The sequence below is a fragment of the Schistocerca piceifrons genome, chromosome 6 (genome assembly GCF_021461385.2).
Source record: "Schistocerca piceifrons isolate TAMUIC-IGC-003096 chromosome 6, iqSchPice1.1, whole genome shotgun sequence".
NCBI classification, from domain to species: Eukaryota; Metazoa; Arthropoda; class Insecta; order Orthoptera; family Acrididae; genus Schistocerca; species Schistocerca piceifrons.
Window position 1 is genome coordinate 394,822,896 of NC_060143.1, and position 19,834 is coordinate 394,842,729.

General features: G+C 43.7%; 1 protein-coding gene across 1 annotated transcript in view; it reads right to left on the minus strand.

Annotated features, from left to right (window-relative positions):
- LOC124802731 (tubulointerstitial nephritis antigen-like) overlaps positions 1 to 15,894 on the minus strand; it is a 519,347-nt gene extending 503,453 nt beyond the window's left edge. Inside the window, exon 1 of the mRNA XM_047263700.1 lies at positions 15,773 to 15,894. The gene's annotated coding sequence lies outside the window, so the exon portion shown is untranslated. The remainder of the gene's footprint in view (positions 1 to 15,772) is intronic.
- Positions 15,895 to 19,834: the final 3,940 nt, after the last annotated feature.

Sequence of the window (19,834 nt, forward strand, 5' to 3'; positions counted from 1 at the left end):
CTAAGAATGTATACTTATAGCACAGCATTGTTTGGTAGTGACACATGGACTGCGGGAAAAACGGAACAGATGAGAATCGAAGCATTTGGGATGTGGTACTACAGACCAATGTTGAAAATTGGGTCGACTGGTAAGGTAACAAATGAGGAGGTTCTGCACAGAATCGGTGAGGAAAAGGATATATGGGAAACACTGACAAGAAGGGACAGGATGATTGGACATCTTTTAACGTACCAGGGGTCACTTCCATGGTACTAGAGGGAGCTCTAGAGGCTGACGGCTATAGAGGAAGAGAGAGGTTGGAATAAATCCAGAAAATAATTGAGAACGTAGGTTGCAAGTGGTGCTCTGAGATGAAGAGTTTAGAACAGGAGAGGAATTTCTGATGAGTCACATCAGTCCACTAAGAAGTTACTTTTACTTACGAAGATTTTACAGGAGATTGATGTTAATGGCATTGGACAGTACTTTTGGGAATCTGTCCTCCATCTTGTAGAAGGGTGTGAGCTGTGTTTTCTTCAGCCGGCCACGGTGGCCGAGCGGTTCTAGGCGCTTCAGTCCGATACCGCGCGACTGATACGGTCGCACGTTCGAATCCTGCCTCGGGCCTGGATGTGTGTGATGTCCTTAGGTTAGTTGGGTTTAAGTGGTTCTAAGTTCTAGAGCACTGATGACCTCAGATGTTAAGTCCCATAGAGCTCAGAGCCATTTGAACAATTTGTGCTTTCTTCCAGCTATACTATTAAATATGTAAATGAGGTAGGCCGTCCAAGAACGTACTGTAGAGAGGGCATCTATAACACTGCGTGTTTCGCAGTATCAGAGTAAACGAGCGATAGACTCTAGGGAAAGGGCGGCTTGAGCCATGACAGAAGCGAGCCGCTCACAATCTGAGTGTTTACAGACATGTTTTGGCCGCCACAGAGAAGACCTCTCCGTGAAGCGGCGAGTGTCGCCGGCAAAGCCAGCCTGTACGCCGCCGTAGCCTGCTGACTGCTCGTTTTCCTGGCCGCATGCAGGCCAGGAGGATGTTTGTTCTCCGATAACGCGCACAAACCACTCTGGCTCGCTGTACGGGAAGCGGGCCACGCACAAACTGGGACACACACGAATGTGCTTACATATATATACGCACACACGCAGGCGCCTCTTTAAGTGGCTCTGGAGCTCCAATATCGAGGATGCCAGGCCACATCTGAGAACTCTAATGCATTGGATTCGCTATGCGATTCCGCTGTGTGTTGCTTTTAACATTTCGTCTTTGGTTCTTGAGGACTGAATTAACTGAGTCATCGTCTTGGAACTTAGATATATGTGAAGCAGATTAAAAAAAAAATGGCTCTGAACACTATGGGACTTAACATCTCAGGTCACCAGTCCCTTAGAACTTAGAACTACTAAAACCTAACTAACCTAAGGGCATCACACACATCCATGCCCGAGGCAGGATTCGAACCTGCGGCTGTAGCGGTCGCGCGGTTCCAGACTGAAGCGCCTAGAACCGCTCTGCCAGCAGCGGCCGGCCTTATTTATTCAGAAACAGTTTGTCGATAATGGGTGCTGCAGCAGTAATATGTATGTGGAGACTTCGCAGGACTGAATAGCACTACAAAAGTTTATTAAATTTCATTTAAAAAAAAATTCTTTTTATATGGTTTGTAAGTTGCACATTGTTTTCCAGCGTGTCTAGTTTCGATAAAAGTTGACCGTTTTCAGATTTGAAAAACAAAGGTATCTCCACGACACGTTTCGAAAGTTTAAACCTCCATCATCAGATGGATTTACATTTGTTAGTATGACGTATGTGTGTGTTATGTTATGATTTTGGGGAACTTGTGGCACTGTCTACTGCAGAAACGAAACACTATTTTAGAATATGATTTCGGGTTTTTTTAACTAAAAACTAAATGGATATCTAAAAGTGAAAATAAATCAAGTAAAACAGAATACCTCCTTTCACTGCCATAACACATCACGTGTAAACTGCCATACTTCGTAAACAAAGATGGCGTCTGGAAACTATTAGGTGCAAAGAACAAAGAATATACATCATAACAAGGTTATTATTTCGGAATAAGTTTCCATTATTTTACGTTAAGTAGGAAAATATTGTACTTAACTATTAAATTTACGAATACAGTTTTTATTTAATTTATTTTTTTGTCCTACCGTGGTACGAAATTACACATGCTTAAGACTTGCCAGGCGCCATCAGTTAGGTGACTTTTTGGTGTCAGTAATTACGCCACGAAGATAAGGGAAACACAACACCCAGTACCCTGGCGCAGAATATCTCCGATACGTCCGAGAATCGAATCCGGTCTCCTTCAATTACGTATGTACTTGCGAAAGTAACCCATTCTGTTCTTACAGGAATTGCACATCGGAATACTGTGGTATGCAACTGTGCTTAAATTGGTGGGTTGTGCGGAGGGAAGGGGGGATGAAAATGGGGAAGAGGGGAGGGGAGAGAAAGTGGGGCGAAGGGTATTGAGAGAGGGAAGAGAAGGCAGAGAGGGAGAGTGAAAGGGATTACACGAGCATGACTTTACTCTAGCCAAACTTGGGTAAAAGGTGTAGGTCTCCGCTAAAAGCTATGAATTATAAATTTTATTTCATGTTAAGCCATGACCGGCTTCAGGCAGGAGTCCATTGTCATATGGCGGGCACACTTTATCTAGTGTACACATCCTCGATGGTGAAAGTAGTCTTTCCAGTTAGATTAATGCATAATTATGTAGCCATGTCGCCCTGTCGTTCCTCTCAAGAATGCTTCCTTTGTGTGTGTGTGCCGCTGCTTTCCGCGTTTTCTTTACCTGTCACCTCCCAGAGGAGAAAGGAAACAAACGGTGAATGTGTCTTGTGTTAGCTCTCACGAGACGGGCCGACATATTTCCAAAATATTCTTCTCAATCTTTCCAAGTTGACTCTCGGTGCGGTGGCCGATGAGAGTAGCTATATCGACATCAGCTGGAAGACAGTGCGTCACTTTGGATCGATATTCTCTTTTCTGTACATCCATCTTCCGATAGTTCATGCTACATAATCTCTTCAAAAATGGTTCAAATGGCTCTAAGCACTGTGGGGGTGCTAGACTTAGAACTACTTAAACCTAACTAACCTTAGGACATTGCACACATCCATGCCCGAGACAGGATTCGAACCTGCGACCGTAGCAGCAGCGCGGTTCCGTACTGAAGACCCTAGGACCGCTCGGCTACAGCGGCCGGCACGTAATCTCTCATTAGGCTTGAAATTGTCAGCTGTATTTATAAGTTTTATTTTATTTGCAATAGATTTTGGAGTTACATCATGATACCACACGACTACTTGGTTTCGTGGAGGACATGAAGATGATGTAGGGTAATACCAAAATCGATTGTAAATAAAATACATCCTATAAATACAGTTGAAAGCGTCATTCCTACTACTTAACGATGGTATTCATGTGTTTGCGATCGCTACCGTTGGCTTTCAGTACCGTGTGTTAATATAACGAGACTGTTACAGCCATTTCGTTTCCGTGTGAACGTCACCCTGTCATTCTGATGACGTACAGGGAACGTCTACTTCCCACTGTTTAAAGCTAGTAATGGAGTTTTGGTAATATAGCTTCGTTCACGCGTAAATAGATCCCCTGAGCGGGGTGTCGTCTGCTAGCTAAGACTGACTAGGTTCGCTGCGCCGAGAAAGTTACGGGGAAACGACCGAAGCCATTCTACTTCTATGTAAACTTCTACCCCGTCCGCCGACAGCCTTCTTAGAGTCAACAATTAATACCAGAAGCAAATACGCCACGCTTTCAATGTATGCAACATACTTTGAATAAACATGTAAGTACATTTAAGGTCGGGCCTAGAAACCGAGTGGTCGCGGGATCGAATTCCGGCCTGACTTCTGTCTAGTCTTCACGGCCCAGTGATGTAAAGGGTCACCGGGAACGACATGTGGTTACGATTCCATGTGAAACTGTAGATCTCCTTTACCCTGCTGGGTAGCTGGTGTAGATTACGGGCAAGCAAGTAGCCGGAGTGGCGTTCAGTTGAAAGCCCTGCACTCGAATATTTAGCGACACGAAATTATCATAGGTGAATTCGAAAAGTATTTTTGTTTGGTTTTACTTTTGGCATGCAATCTTTTTACATGGTGTGTTTAAACTTTGCGTTTATGGACTCGTGGACAGAGAATATTAAACTTATAAATTTACCGATTAAATACTGAAGTACAGAAATCTGAACGCACCGTTATTTAAAAACGCACTTGTCGGTTTTAGTCTTTTCAAAGTATGCGGAACACAGCGTCAATATGACGGTTAGCGCCTGGCGAGAACAATTTGCAAGTATGACTGCTTCTCTCACAAGTACTAACAGAAGGCACTTTCAGTTTCTCTTGCCTTTCTCCTCTCGGACGTGAAAAGTGTAGAAAACAGGGCAGTCACCAAGGTGGAGGGCGAATGTTACTCTGTCGGAAAAGGCTTCGTAAGGCTAAATTGTTCAAATGGCTCTGAGCACTATGGTACTTAACATCTATGGTCATCAGTCCCCTAGAACTTAGAACTACTTAAACCTAACTAACCTAAGGACAGCACACAACACCCAGTCATCACGAGGCAGAGAAATAAGGCTAAATGGTAGCGACCGACCGCCGTGCCATCCTCAGATGACTGGCGACATCGGATGTGGATATGGAGTGGCATGGAGCCAGCACACCGATCTCGAGGCCGTTATTAGTTTTTATGACGCAAATCCGCTACTACTCAGTCAAGCAGCTTCTCAGCTGGCTTCACGAGGCCGAGTGCATCCCGGTAGATAAACAGCGCATGGTGGCCCGGATGGTCACCCATGCAAATGCCAGCAACTCCCGAAAGTGCAAGGGCAGACGCAGACGAAAATGCATAATGACATTTATACATCGATATCCCCTACAAGAGAAGTCTACTAATATCAGACATGGGCCTTAATTTGAGGGAAAAATTTCTGAGAATGTACATTTGGAAAACAGCATTGTACGGTAGTGAAATACGAACTGTGGGAAAACCAGAACAGAAGAGGAGAGAACGGAAGCATTTGAGATGCTGCAGATGAATGTTGAAAATTAGGTGGACTGATAAGGTAAGGAATGAATAGGTTCTGCGCAGAATCGGAGAGGAAAGGAATATATGGAAATCACTGATATGGAGAAGGGATAGGATGGTAGGACATCTGTTAAGACATCACGGAATAACTTCCATAGTACTAAATAGAGCTGCAGAGGGTAAAAACTGTAGAGGAAGACAGAGATTAGAATACATTCAGCAAATAATTGAGGATTTAGGTTGCAGTGCTACTCTGAGATGAAGAGGTTGGCACAGGAGAGGAATTCGTGGCAGGGCGCATCAAACGAGTCAGAAAAAAAATCTCCTACAGTATTATAGTTCTGACTGTTATATAGAACATGGGGCACAATATTCAGCTCCGTTTTTGTTCAGTAATGTTTATGGGCATTAATTTTATAAGGATTTTAATTTTTAATTACCAATGAACATATAATCTACCTTTTCTCATAAACTAATCAACCATTAAACCTGAAAATTTACAGCTTACATCTGCATAAACGACTGGCACAACATATGCAACAGATTTTTGTTTAACCTCACACATACTTTGAAGTCGTTTTTTCAATTTTATGTTAAATGAGAAAGCTCTGTTTCCCTCATATGGTAAAGTGGTAATACCGGTTCCCGTCCCGTTGGTCCTTACGAGATCTGTTCGGATGGAGTTAAGTTTTTATTTTTGTTTTTTTAGTAAAGGAGAATTATTATTAGGCACAAAGTAAAGAAACAATGTTGCACATGATCAGTCAGTAAATGATTTTAAAGAACTGTGCCAAATTTTAGTATGTAAACTTTTATACTTCCTGAGATTATATCTCAAAAAGCTCGCTCTACAACAAATCTCATTTAAAATCTTTGTTTCAATTTTTAACAATGTTGCCATACTTCTAACCATTAATGCTACCCAGATCCATACTCTTCATTCTTTTCCTTTGCCTGTTTTCCTATGCTGGCTGGGATTTGTCATGTTGTGCTTCAGCGCTGCTTCCATCTTCAGTGTGAATGCACCTGGAGGGAAGTCTAATCTCCTTAGACACTTAATTCTACTCATATTTCCACTATTAAACAATAGAGAGCCATCACATGCAGCTATCTTCACAACGTTTGAGGACACGAATACTGCTTTTGGAGTACGCACCCACTGATTGTAGCTCTCAATCGTATTTTGTAGTTAACAGGTACTCATTTTTTCCAGCAACTCAGGATTGTTGAGTTGGCTTTAAAACATTTAAAACAGGAAGTGGCAAACCATGGTTACGGGTGTATGGCTTTCCACTACCTTCTGCCCGAAGATATTTGCACCAAGATATGTCACAGAGGAAATCCGTGGATTCTCATCTGGGGGTAATTTGTGGAAGAATATTGTCCACACTGCTTGCTGCATTGTTTTCACACTAAGCACATTGTCCCTGATGGCTTTTCCATAATGTCATGTGTGAATTTCTTTATTAGTGATTCTCTTCGCATCTACCAGTGACTTTCCATTTTCACATCTTTCGCATCTGCATCTGCAGTTCATTTGAATTGTGTGACCGAAAAGTTAATAAAAAATTGCGAGCGCATAAAAGATATGGATCACAGGACGGGAAAATATGGCATGGCAGGCGAAGGCGGTGAAAGAAAATGTTTTAAAACATACTTCTAGAAAAATTTTGATTATGAAACCTTGAGATGTCATTCTTAAGGTACCAATCTAATAAATGAAGCAATAAAAAAATTCGAATTTTTTCCTTATTTTGCCCTGAATCTGCTCTTAACGTCGGCAATATGATGAGAACAGGCGTATCCATTGCAGCACATACGTTGACCGGCGTATATTACAACACGTTAAAAGCGTAGAAACAGTTCGTTTTGTGATAGTAATTCAAATCATCAATACAATGGCAATGATACGATGGTTTGTCACATATGTCACCGGCCAAGTACATTCCTGTTTCCAGCTGTGCTAGTACCAGAGCATTACATAAAAATTATATATAAAATCAACCTCACATCCATGAAATATTTTAACTGATGAGCAGTTTCGCACCGAAGACGTCTGCTTCACGAGGCATCGATGTGACTGTCTATTATTGTTCTCATGTTCAGTGGAACCATGTGATACAAAGCTACTCGGTCATGGAACAAGTCCCAATCTAATTCACAGACTATTCCTAGCCGCTAGAACAATATAAATAAATATAGACAAATGTAGAATTTCAGTCAGTGGTTTCTCGATAGAGCACCGAAGAAGAAAATAAAGGCAACAAGATCGACCACATGGTGCTAGAAGGAAATCTTGTAAAACCAAGAAGGCTAAAGTATGTAAAACAAAGAAGGAAAAAAGTCTGTAAAACAAAGACGGGCAAAGTATGTAGCGTAACAGACTGTGCCTCTCAATACCGACAAAGTAAAATAAAGACATGTGTCACTTGGAAATTATGTGTCAGCACTCTCGTAAGCAGTCAACGGAGGTGGCCAGCCCTTAGGACAAGATGGACGCTCCCATTGCTCACAACGAGATTGTGTTTCTGCACCGGTGCCACGTTATTTTGCGCGAGTTACGCCTTACCACACTGCCCAGTTTTCCCGAAAGTTATTTTGATTGCCCGAACTGTATGAAATTTTAGCTTTCAGTGCTCTGTCGGCGTAAGTACGTCTTCTAAGACATTTCAAATGTTTGTGAAATCTTATGGGACTTAACTGCTAAGGTCATCAGTCCCTAAGCTTACACACTACTTAACCTAAATTATCCTAAGGACAAACACACACACCCATGCCCGAGGGAGGACTCGAACCTCCGCCGGGACCAGCCGCACAGCCCATGACTGCAGCGCCTTAGATCGCTCGGCTTTATAAGACCTTTTTCTTCTTTTTTACGTCACATGTAATAACCCATAAACAATGATAGAGCCCACCGGAGAGATCTTGTGTGTACTGGTTTGCCACACAGTAATTGTTTCGCCTATGACGTCAGCGTACCGTGTACGTGAATGTTACGAATTAGCTTTGTGTAAAACTATAAACTGATGTAGCGTGAACACATTGTGAAAAGCTCACACAAGGTGTGACAATACAAAAATATGCCTGGATATAAGTGAAAGTCAGTATATTACATTGAAAATTACAAAAAAAATGAATGATCTTGTCTCATATGACTTAAATAGGTTCAGACTTACGGAAAAGACAAGTCAGAGGGAAGCTCGCTTGGAAAGGACTCCAGAGAACCTAAGAAATCCAGTGCCGAGCGAATGTCAGAGTTACGATTGCGTCGTAAAGGAAATGGAAAAATGGCGCAAACGATTTTATAGCTGAGCCGGATTTTATAGCTGAGCCGTCCGGCATAGAATGGTCAGCGACAGTCCAAACTTGCGATTTATCTATTCTGTAACCATTATATCTCCCTGTGGAATCACTGTATTAAAGATTAAAGAAGGTATACACTTCTGACATCGTCGGCGTTGGAGTGATTTGTAATATTACGAACACTGAATCAGTTTTCAAATCTGGCGACCACTCATTGAAACGCAGAAGCGTTGAGTTGTCGATAGGCACACATACAAAAAAAAAATTGTAGCTTTAGAATTCTGAAAGTTACTTTTTTTTTCTTTTGTGTGTGCCTATCGGCAACTCGGCTCTTTATGGTGAGTGGTTTCCTTCTATCCAAAAGATTTTGTGCAGTACACGAACTTTCCTTCGTTTCCTATAACACTTTGTATTGAAAATATTGATAGTGAAATTACATGTTAAAAGACACACACACGCACACACACAACACACACACACACACACACACACACACACACATACACACAAACACACACACACACACACACATACACACACACACACACACACACACAACACCTTCGATGAACTTTTCAGTTTTCGCCATTCAGAAAGCTATGCCAGCGATAGTCGTACACCAGCTGACTTCGTAGGCGACCAAAATGCTTGCACGGAGCAAGCTGACTCGCCTGTTGCCACTACAGACAGAGCAAAGTCCGCGCTTCCATCCAGAGGCTACTAGGTTTGATTTATAGGGAGCTTACTTATCGAATACAATCAAAAAATGAAATATCCTTACTACGTCGCCTAAGGATGCGTCACTACACAATTTATATAAAGCTTAACATGCAGTTTTTAAGATGACACTAGTGAACAGCTGAAGGTGCCTCCCACTTACGTTAGAAGTCTGATACGGAGCTAGTTTACCATACTCGGCAACGGTCCACTCTAGTTCTCCATCTATACTCTGCAGACCACTGTAAAGTGCGTGGCAGTGCGTACTTACCACAGTATCGGTTGTTTGGGCTTCTCCCTGCTCCATTCACTTGTGCAGTGCAGGAAGATTGATTGCTTACGCACCTCTGTAAGCACAGTAATTAGTACAATCTTAATTTTGCGATAGTCACGGCTATGATACATACGGGGGTTGCAGTATATACCTAGATTCCTCACTTGAAGCTGGTTCTTGAAGCTTTATACGTAGGCTTCCACGGGATGGTTGGCAGTTAAGTGTCTGCCACTTCTGTTTATTTAGCATCTCCCTGATGCTCTCTCTTGGATCAAACAAACCTGTGGCCGTTCGTGCTGCTCTTCTCTGTATACGTTCAGTACCCCCTTTTAGTCCTACTTGATGGAGGTCCCAAACGCTTGAGTAACATTCTGCGATGCTTTGCACAAATGTCTTACAACCAACCTCCTGTGTAGGCTGACTGCATTTTACTGCTATCCCATCAATGAAATGAAGTCTGCCACGTGTTTTACCTCCACCTTAGGCTATAAGATCGTTTAGTCTTGTTCCTTTACTACTGTTATGAGCAGGTAGTTGTTTGAGTTGACTGATTCTAACTGTGAATCACTCATGTTTTTGTCAGAGGATAATATTTTTTATGTTTTGTGCACAATTTTGCTTTTCTGACTATTTAAAGCAACTGACAGTCTTTGCACCACTTGGAAATCCTACAATATTTTTGCAGATTGTTACAGGTAGTAATAATAAATACCTGAATCACCTGCAAATAGCACAAGGTCAGCATTAAGATTGTCTGAAACGTTATTAAAATACGCATTCTAACGAGGGGAAATACAGATATTTTTACGTGTGGTGCCATAATATGTAGACACATTAGTGTGTTGGTTGTTTTCCTCTGTGACTACCAGTGTTCCTATAGCCACGTCACTAACTTTATGGTATGATGTTTGATGCGTGGCCGTATCTGGGCCGTGAAGTGAACGATGCCTGTCGGTATAGATTATCCTGGCCGAGTCGTTCTAGGCGCTTGAGTCCGGAACCGCGCTGCTGATATGGTCGCTGGTTCGAATCCTGCCTCGGGAATGGATGTGTGTGATGTCCTTAGGTTAGTTACGTTTAAGTAGTTATGAATCTAGGGGACTGATGACCTCAGATGTTACGTCACATAGTGTTTAGAGTCATTTAAACCTTAAATTATCCATTTTGCGTCCACCCATTCATGTGTCCATGCCTATCACCTCACCTGCTGCCTAGGAAAGAATGAACGTTAATGGCTTTTGTCATGCACATGTTGTTGCAGGTACTGAACGACCTAAAAAGATACGACCTATAATAGCTGTAATTATTAGTCAAAATTGGTTCAAATGGTTCTGAGCACTATGGGACTTAACATCTGTGGTCATCAGTCCCCTAGAACTTAGAATTACTTAAACCTAACTAACCTAAGGACATCACACACATCCATGCCCGAGGCAGGATTCGAACCTGCGACCGTAGCAGTCGCGCGGTTCCGGACTGAAGCGCCTAGAACCACGAGACCACCGCGACCGGCAATTATTAGTCTGCAAATGATATAAATACTTATGTAATGTTGTTCATTACACCATGCTCTGTCACCAACACATATATCTGCGTTTGTACCCGTTATATCCTGTATAACATGAACAACAAGGGTACCAGCACACTTCTCTGGACCACACGTCAAGGTACTTCTATATGTGTCAGTGACTCTCCATCCGAGACGACAAGCTGCGTCCTCCCTGCTAAGCGATCATGTCAGGTCACAAATTTCGCTTGATATCCTATTCGATGGAACTTTCTATACAACGCGTAGTGAATGTAAGAGAAGAGCTTCGATTTCGCGTTGACATCCACATGCAAAGCGGAACGGTATCGCGTCGTGCAAGATGTTTGCTGCAGCTGTGTACACGATACGTGAGAACACATTAAACGTATTCTCAGCTGCTCATGTGGACTACCATTAGTTGTATAATGCAATGGCGACAATGAAAATTTGGGCTGGACCGGAAATCGAACCTGGATTTCCCGCTTATCACTAGCGGGCGGCTCACTATTAAGCTATCCGAGCACGACTCAGACCCAAACTTCTATATGTCGTCAACCATATGTCTAGAACCGTTAAGTATATTCCTGTAGCGGGGAGACATTTTACTTGAAAGTCGTTTGCCCGGTGTCGGTGGATAAATACGATATTGCAGTGCCTGTGTTATTCCAAATTACGATGAAAAGTTTCTTCGGACATGGATGCATGCTCTGTATTGTAATTAGGAGTAAAACGGGTATTGCAGTATCGTATACGTGAGAACTGTCAGATGTAGGTCAAGGTCTACAGGCAGGACTGGCCATGAACGTTTGAGCCGCATCTCACACAGATGCACTGTGACGTAAGGCCATCGAGTGCAGAGTATCACCTCTGCCAGCCAGCGATGCCAATTCTACAATATTTATATTCTCCGAGGGCGCTTCACCCAGTGGTACCACCACAGAAAAAAATAATTCACTGCACTTAAAAACGATCCTTTGACATGTTTTGCGTTAAACTGCACCTTTTAAAATCATATACGGCCGTCTAACAGAGTAGCATATCAGCGTTAGCCACTGAAGTATCGCTTACTATAGAAAGAACCAAGAAATTTTCCACATTGCACACTGGAATGCATCGGTATATAATATTTCATTATTGGTACGCTGTCTTCCTTAACTCGGGAATGGGGAGCCGAGGTGGTGGAGCGGTAAGCCTGTCAAGGATGTATGGCTACATATATTCTCAAAGCAACTCTACAGTATATCGTAGAAGCTACACGCTACAAAAACTCGTCAGTCCTTGTCTTACACTATTCACTTATGGTGGGTGAAACGATTCCTACTGACAGTGCAATTTTTGTAGAGCTTACGTTGAATACCGGTTCTATAAAATTCTCGAACAGGGCCTCGTTCAAGGTATCACCTTTCCAGTCGCCTGAACGTCTCTGCTACCGCTTCGTATGTGCTGTACCGACCTCATACAAACGTACAAGCCTGTCTCTGAATGTCTGATAAAAAAACTATGGAGTAGTAATGCAGAATGTGCTCTCTTTAACAGATTCAGTGAACTTTCCACGCCTCCTACTTTCTTTCGCAGTAGTGATTTCTCGCGCAGAAATCGATTCTAAATGGAGGTCACGGTACCTAGCTCAAGACCAGCGCTATTTCTCGGCCCGGTACATCCACGAAAACTATATTAGCTTCCCGTATTTTCTTGACTGTGCTACACATCTCGTAAACTCAAAAAGGAAAAAGAAAAAAAAAAGGCGAAAACGGTACTGGGAAGTCCCACTCTGCTATTACATTACATTATATGAGCATACATGCGCATGATACGGAGCTTTGATACAAACTTTGCCAGCTATTATGATATTGACACAAAGAAAGTGTGAATGCTAATGTGGCAGTTTGCCGTCTAGTACTCTCATATAGCTATTGTAGCGTTATCTCAAAAATTGTCGTGGTTACTATGCAACTATTCACTCTGCTGGTTTTGAGATGACATTTCCGAAACTATCCTGTAAGATGAAACGTGACAGACGCAAAAGGAAGTGTTGTGCAACGTCGAAATTCATGGACTGTTGTTTCAGTGCACAACAATCGATGAATGCCAACGAGTCTTCTTCGCGGGAACTAGATTTGAGTAACAACTATAAAAGAGTACTCATCTTTGAGATTGATGTTAAATCGGAATGATTTATTCATGATTGCATAATAATTTCTCGGAAACGTCGATGTTCACTGGGTAGCTGCTATAAATCAAAAAGCTGCAAGACGCTTAGAAACAAACTGTCGCATCCGAAACGTTTAGCGCCAAAATAACGAACTTTGCATCATTTTCAAAACGAACGAATAATTGATCAACATCACTGTAGACATGACGCAGTGCCTGTTCCTTCAGACATTCGGAATAACACAGGCACTGCAGTATCGTTACGATATATGTCCATAAATGTCATTACTTTTTCTGCGCAAGCATTTAGTAGTGTTTCATCCTCTCAGGTTAGCCACGTATAGAACAGAAAGCATTGTACACTATCTCGTCACGTCACCTGTCCAATAAATTTCAGACAAGCTGACAGTTTCTCAATACATTTTGCGTGATACCCGTTGTGAATTCTTATGATAGGAATTGCAACTTCTTTTCACACAAATCAGTATTGGTGCAGTAGTCAGTTTATCAATGATAGTGTGCAAGAGACAGCGCTACCAACAAAATTTTGCACACTCACAATATTTTTGTTATTAACAAAGTTCAGAAACATGAAAATTTTTATTACGTAGGTTGGTAACTATAAATATGACTCAACCCTTAATCTGTGCCTAATGGATATATATTTTTCAGTTAGGGGCGCTATACGGGTCCATCAGTTTTATCGGCGAGTTTTCAAATGACACATTCGTGGGACTTAAAGGAGAATCCACAACGTTCACTAATAAACGGATAGTGGTATATAAGTGGTATTGATATCGTAACAACTTTTCACTTTCCGTTGCTAAAGTGAGTGACACTCTAGTGGTGGTACAATGCAAAATGCTGTGCCATCCTATAAATAACAATCCTTGTCTAATTTGAGGGAGTCCAGTACTGAAATTTCTAGTTTTTACACACTTCAAAAGGGAACGTATCTGACAGACAACGATTTCATTTCGTCTTCTCTTTGCGATATAGTGAGTAGCCAATGACGTAGGAAAACTCTAATAAAAAATAAGAAAATACTCACTCGTTGTCTGTGGCATGCGAAGCTAAAGCTGAATGGTACAGTTTGGAAACAACGAATAATCCCAGCGCGCAATGCAATACCAGTCGTTACATTTTTGTCGTGTGGAAGACCAACATTTATGGGGAAAAATTATGTAGTGGATACCCCATTGCATTTTTCACAGCTTACATGTGATATTCATACATAATATGGACCAAAATACTCGTTGCAGACTTTCCCAGTGTATAATGCGGGTTTCGTGAATTGGATTTACAGTTTTAGTTTTAGTTTTTGGTATTAATGAATGTGGCTCAAAGTGGGTTAAATACAGCGCTTTACACTGTATATCATTCACATACATAGTTTCGCGAAATTTTCACCTTCAAACCTATCCTAGACGCAATATTGCTTTGCAGATGTCTGGCACCACAAACAATATTTGTTGAAGGTGGTTCAACTATTATACTCTACGGGCGAGGAAATGTGTAATTTTTCTCACATTAGTAACGTAATCGCGAGTACTCAATAAGCAACTAAAAAGTTGGACTCATCGTATATAACAGAGCGGTTTTGGTTAACACTTCAGGACTATGATCAGTTAGTACCCCTTAATATTAGACAGACGTTGATAAATAGACTTTTGTGTGATTATATGCTGTTTCTGACGTTGTAATAGTTCTACAACTCGATTGTCACAAATTAGTTTTTGGTTTTAATAAATGTGGCGCAAACTGGACTAAATACAGCGCTTTACACTGCATATCATTCACATACATAGCTTTGCGAAAATTTCATCTTTAAACCTACCCTAGACGCAATGTTACGCTGCAGATGTCTGGCACCACAAACAATATTTGTTGAAGGTGGTTCAACTATTATACTCTACAGGTGACCACATCAGTAACGTAATAGGGAGTACTTAGTAGGCAACTAAAAAGTTGGACTCATCGTATATAACAGAGCGGTTTTGGTTAACACATTCACGACTGTAATCAGTCAGTACCCCTTAATATTAGACAGACGTTGAAAAATAGGCATCTGTGTGATTATCTGCTATTTCTGAGGTTGTAATAGTTCTACAACTCTATTGTCACAAATCGACCTTTAAACCTACCCTAGACGCAGTGTTACGCTGCAGATGTCTGGCACCACAAACAATATTTGTTGAACGTGGTTCAACTATTATACTCTACGGGCGAGAAAATGTGTAATTTTTCGCACATTAGTAACGTAATCGCGAGTTCTCACTAAGCGACTAAACAGTTGGGCTCATCGTACATAACAGAGCAGTTTCGGTTAACACATTCACGACTATGATCAGTCAGTACCCCTTAATATCAGACAGACGTTGATAAATAAGCTTCTGTGTGAATATGTGCTGTCTCTGACGTTGTAATAGTTCTACAACTCGATTGTCACAAATGGACTCCACGGGGTGCGATTTCGGCTGCTACTTTGAAAATCGTGCTGTATCCTCTGATCTTTTGCGGTCGATTTGCGATTGTGCGATACAAAATTTTGCTCGACATTCACGACACGAATCCCACTGGACACGGTACACAGGTTCTGTCGGTGACAGTTGACACAATCCAAAATTTTTGCACACTTCCCTCGGCGGCACTTTCCGCACCGTACGACAGCGGTTCTGCTCGCGGAGCTACGACGCCGGGGCGAGAGGTGCAGCCGGCGACTCACCTGTTGCGGCGTGCGACGGCCGCGGCGTGCGGTCGCAGAGGCAGGTCCGGCGCGGCACAGCGCAGCGAAGCACAGTGAGCGGGGCAGAGCAGAGCAGGGGCAGTCGCGCAGCCGCGCTCGCTCGGGTCCAGACCGCACAGTGGCGGCGCGCGCGCCGCGTCCCGCGTTATATAGCCGGCCGCGCAGCCACCCGCCCACGGCTCTGCGCCAGCCGCGGACGCTGCGAGCCCTCGCCCCGCTGCTCACCTACACACGCTCGCTATCGCGAACACTGCACGCTCGTATCCAGCGCTGGCGACGTCCCGAGTCCTGGTTCGCTACAGTATCTTGCATTTCTTGAAATTCTGGAACTCTATCGTGCAGGTCACTGCTTTCCCGCAAACTAGGGTGATGGTTGGTTGGTTGGTTGTTTGGGGGAAGAGACCAAACAGCGAGGTTACCGGTCTTATAGGATTAAGGAAGGATGGGGAAGGAAGTTGGCCGTACTCTTTCAAAGGAACCATCCCGGCATTTGCCTGGAGCGAGTTAGGGAAATCACGGAAAACCTAAACTGGAGTGACTTTGGCCCAGTTTTAGCTTATATTTTTATGTGTGGCAAGAAAACAAAGGATTGTATCAGACCAAAAATATCAAACACTTTTTCCCGGTACTATCAAAGACTTGCGCCATGTGGATGGCCCACATTCCCGCGATGTGGAGGCGTTCATTCACAGATGACCTTACCTGCTGCCAACATGGTTCAAGAGTCCGCAGGTAGAACCGGCAAACCACAGAAATGTGGGTAAAGGAAGTCATAAAGGGAAATACCCTTCACTGAGAAGAACATAACGTTCCCGAATGTACGTGGAAATGACTGAAACATACAGCAACTATGTACTACGGAGTGCTAGGGGGTATCCAGAACAAACCGGAATTATTTTTTAAAAGCTATATATTTTCAAAATCATCACAAAACAACCTTATACCCTTTAAAATACTCACCACTACAATTAATAGATTTGTCCCACCCGTGCTTCCATTGTTCGAAACAGTTTTTTGTAGTCATCTTTAGAAATAGCTGATTAACCCTCCTTCTCTTTTTCTTGACTTCTTCAGTTTTGTTAAATCGGTGTGCTTAAAAAAAGTGGTTCAAGTGGCTCTAAGCACTATCGGACTTAACATCTGTGGTCATCAGTCCCCTAGACTTTGAACTACTGAAACCTAACTAACCTAAGGACATCACACATTTCCATGCACGAGGCAGGATTCGAACCTGCGACCGTAGCAGCAGCGCGGTTCCGGGCTGAAGCGTCTGGAACCGCTCGGCCACAGTGATAAGGAATACTAGTCAATCCATGACAAGAAATTGTAGCATTGCTTGATTCCAATGGTCATCACTTCGAACACTTTCTGTAAATGGACGTTCATGTCACCTTTTTGACCATCGTCGACCTTCAAAGGCCTTTTCTTTATACATCAATGAATTTGTCTCGATAGCCGCTATCAGAAAATAAGTACCAAACTATAGCATCCCATTAAAAAAAAAGTTGACTTTTATAGCTCGGCCCCACCTAGCAACAAAAACCCAACGACATATTATGGCCCCCGTTGTCCCATGCAAACTTTGTCCTACAAACCTTTTAGCTACTATCATACTTTCGGAGTTATTCTGCGTGGCAATAGTTAGTGACTCACCATGTATAATCAAACGCCTTGGAGAATTATCCACACTGTATGTCTCCTCTAGCCCATGTCACACAGGCTACAGAAAACCAAATCATCAGCTTCCAGTAGCCAAAGAAGTCTACTAACTAACACACCAGGCCATAAAACATCTCGTGGAAACTCTGCGTCCACATACTTACTCCGCAACACCATACCGTGTATGGCAGAGGGTATCTTGTACCACCGGCAGTCATCCCTTTTCGTATTCCATTCGCATGCGAAGCGAAGTAAAACGCCTGCCTATGTGCTTCTGTGCGAGTCCTGATTTCTCTCACCATGTCTTCGCAGTTCTTACATGACATGCGCGCTGGTGGCTGTGGAGCCATTCTGCAGTTTGTTGAAAACTTTTTAATGTTTCACGATAAGAACGTCTTGTTTCCTCCAGGTATTCCCATTGGAGTTCGCAGAGCATTAGGGTGATACTAGCGTCTTGATTAAAGCTATCGGTAAGAAATCTGCAGCACATCTCTGAATTGCTTTGATGTCTTCCCTTTGTCGACCTGGAGAGGATGGTTCAAATGGTTCTGAGCACTATGCGACTTAACTTCTGAGGTCATCAGTCGCCTAGAACTTAAAACTAATTAAACCTAACTAACCGAAGGACATCACACACATCCATGCCCGAGGCAGGATTCGAACCTGCGACCGGAGCGGTCGCTCGGTTCCAGTCTGTAGCGCCTAGAGCCGCACGGCCACTCGGGCCGGCCCTGGAGAGGATCCTAGACACTCTATCAGTACTCAAGAATGGGTCACACATTTTTTGTACTAGTTTTCCTTTAAAGATGAGCTACACTTTCTCAGAATTCTCCCAATAAACCGAAGTGGACCATTAGTCTTTCCTACAACAGGCCTTACGAGCTTGTTCCAAAATGGCTCAAATGGCTCTATGGGACTTAACATCTGAGGTCATCAGTCCCCTAGACTCAGAACTACTTAAACCTAACTAACCTAAGGACAGGTCCGCTCGGTTGGCCGTGCGGTCTTACGCACTGCTTTCCGGGCGGGAAGGAGCGCCGGTCCCCGGCACGAATCCGCCCGGCGGATTTATGTCGTGGTCCGGTGAGCCAGTCAGTCTGTGGATGATTTTTAGGCGGGCTGGTTCCCCTTATTCCGCCTCAGCTAGACTATGTCGGCGATTGCTCCGCAAACAAGTTCTCAAATGTTCAAATGTGTGTTATATCCTATGGGACTTAACTGCTAAGGTCATCAGTCCCTAAGCTTACACACTACTTAACCTAAATTATCCTAAGGACAAACACACACATCGATGCCCGAGGGAGGACTCGAACCTCCGCCGGGACCAGCCGCAGTCCATGACTTCAGCGCCTGAGACCGCTCGGCTTATCCCGCGCGGAAAACAAGTTCTCCACGTACGCGTACACCACCATTACTCTACCATGTAAACGTAGGGGTTACACTCGTGTGGTGTGAGACGTTCCTGGGGGGGTCCACCGGGGGCCAAACCGCACAATAACCCTGGGTTCGGTGTGGGGCGGCGGAGGGGTGAAGTGGACTGCGGTGGTCGCTCAAATGGCTCTGAGCACTATGGGACTTAACTTCTAAGGTCATCAGTCCCCTAGAACTTAGAACTACTTAAACCTAACTAACCTAAGGACATCACACACATCCATGCCCGAGGCAGGATTCGAACCTGCGACCGTAGCGGTATCGCGGTTCCAGACTGTAGCGCCTAGAACCGCTCGGCCACCCCGGCCGGCGACTGCGGTGGTGGTCGTGGGGTTGTGGACCACTGCGGTTGCGGCGGCGACGGAGCCTCTCCGTCGTTTCTAGGTTCCCGGTTAACATAACCTATGAGATTTTCACTCTGCAGCGGAGTGTGCGCTGATATGAAACTTCCTGGCAGATTAAAACTGTGTGCCCGACCGAGACTCGAACTCGGGACCTTTGCCTTCGCGGGCAAGTGCTCTACCAACTGAGCTACCGAAGCACGACTCACGCCCGGTACTCACAGCTTTACTTCTCCCAGTACCTCGTCTCCTACCTTGAGTACTTGCCCGCGAAAGGCAAAGGTCCCGAGTTCGAGTCTCGGTCGGGCACATAGTTTTAATCTGCCAGGAAGTTTCATCACACACATCCATGCCCGAGTCAGGATTCGGAACTGCAACCGTAGCAGCAGCGCGCTTCCGGACTGAAGCGCCTAGAACCGCTCGGCCATAGCTGCCGGCCCGTCGGTAGATGGCATGCGTGCACGTCACGTGACTATACAGAGCTAACAGTAGCATGCATCAACGGTCCAACGCTGCCAGTAGCATGGTTATACTAACGTTCTTCATTGACGAAGATGGTCGTCTTCTGATTCACGAGACAACAGTGAATGCCCAGAGTTACTCGCAGGCC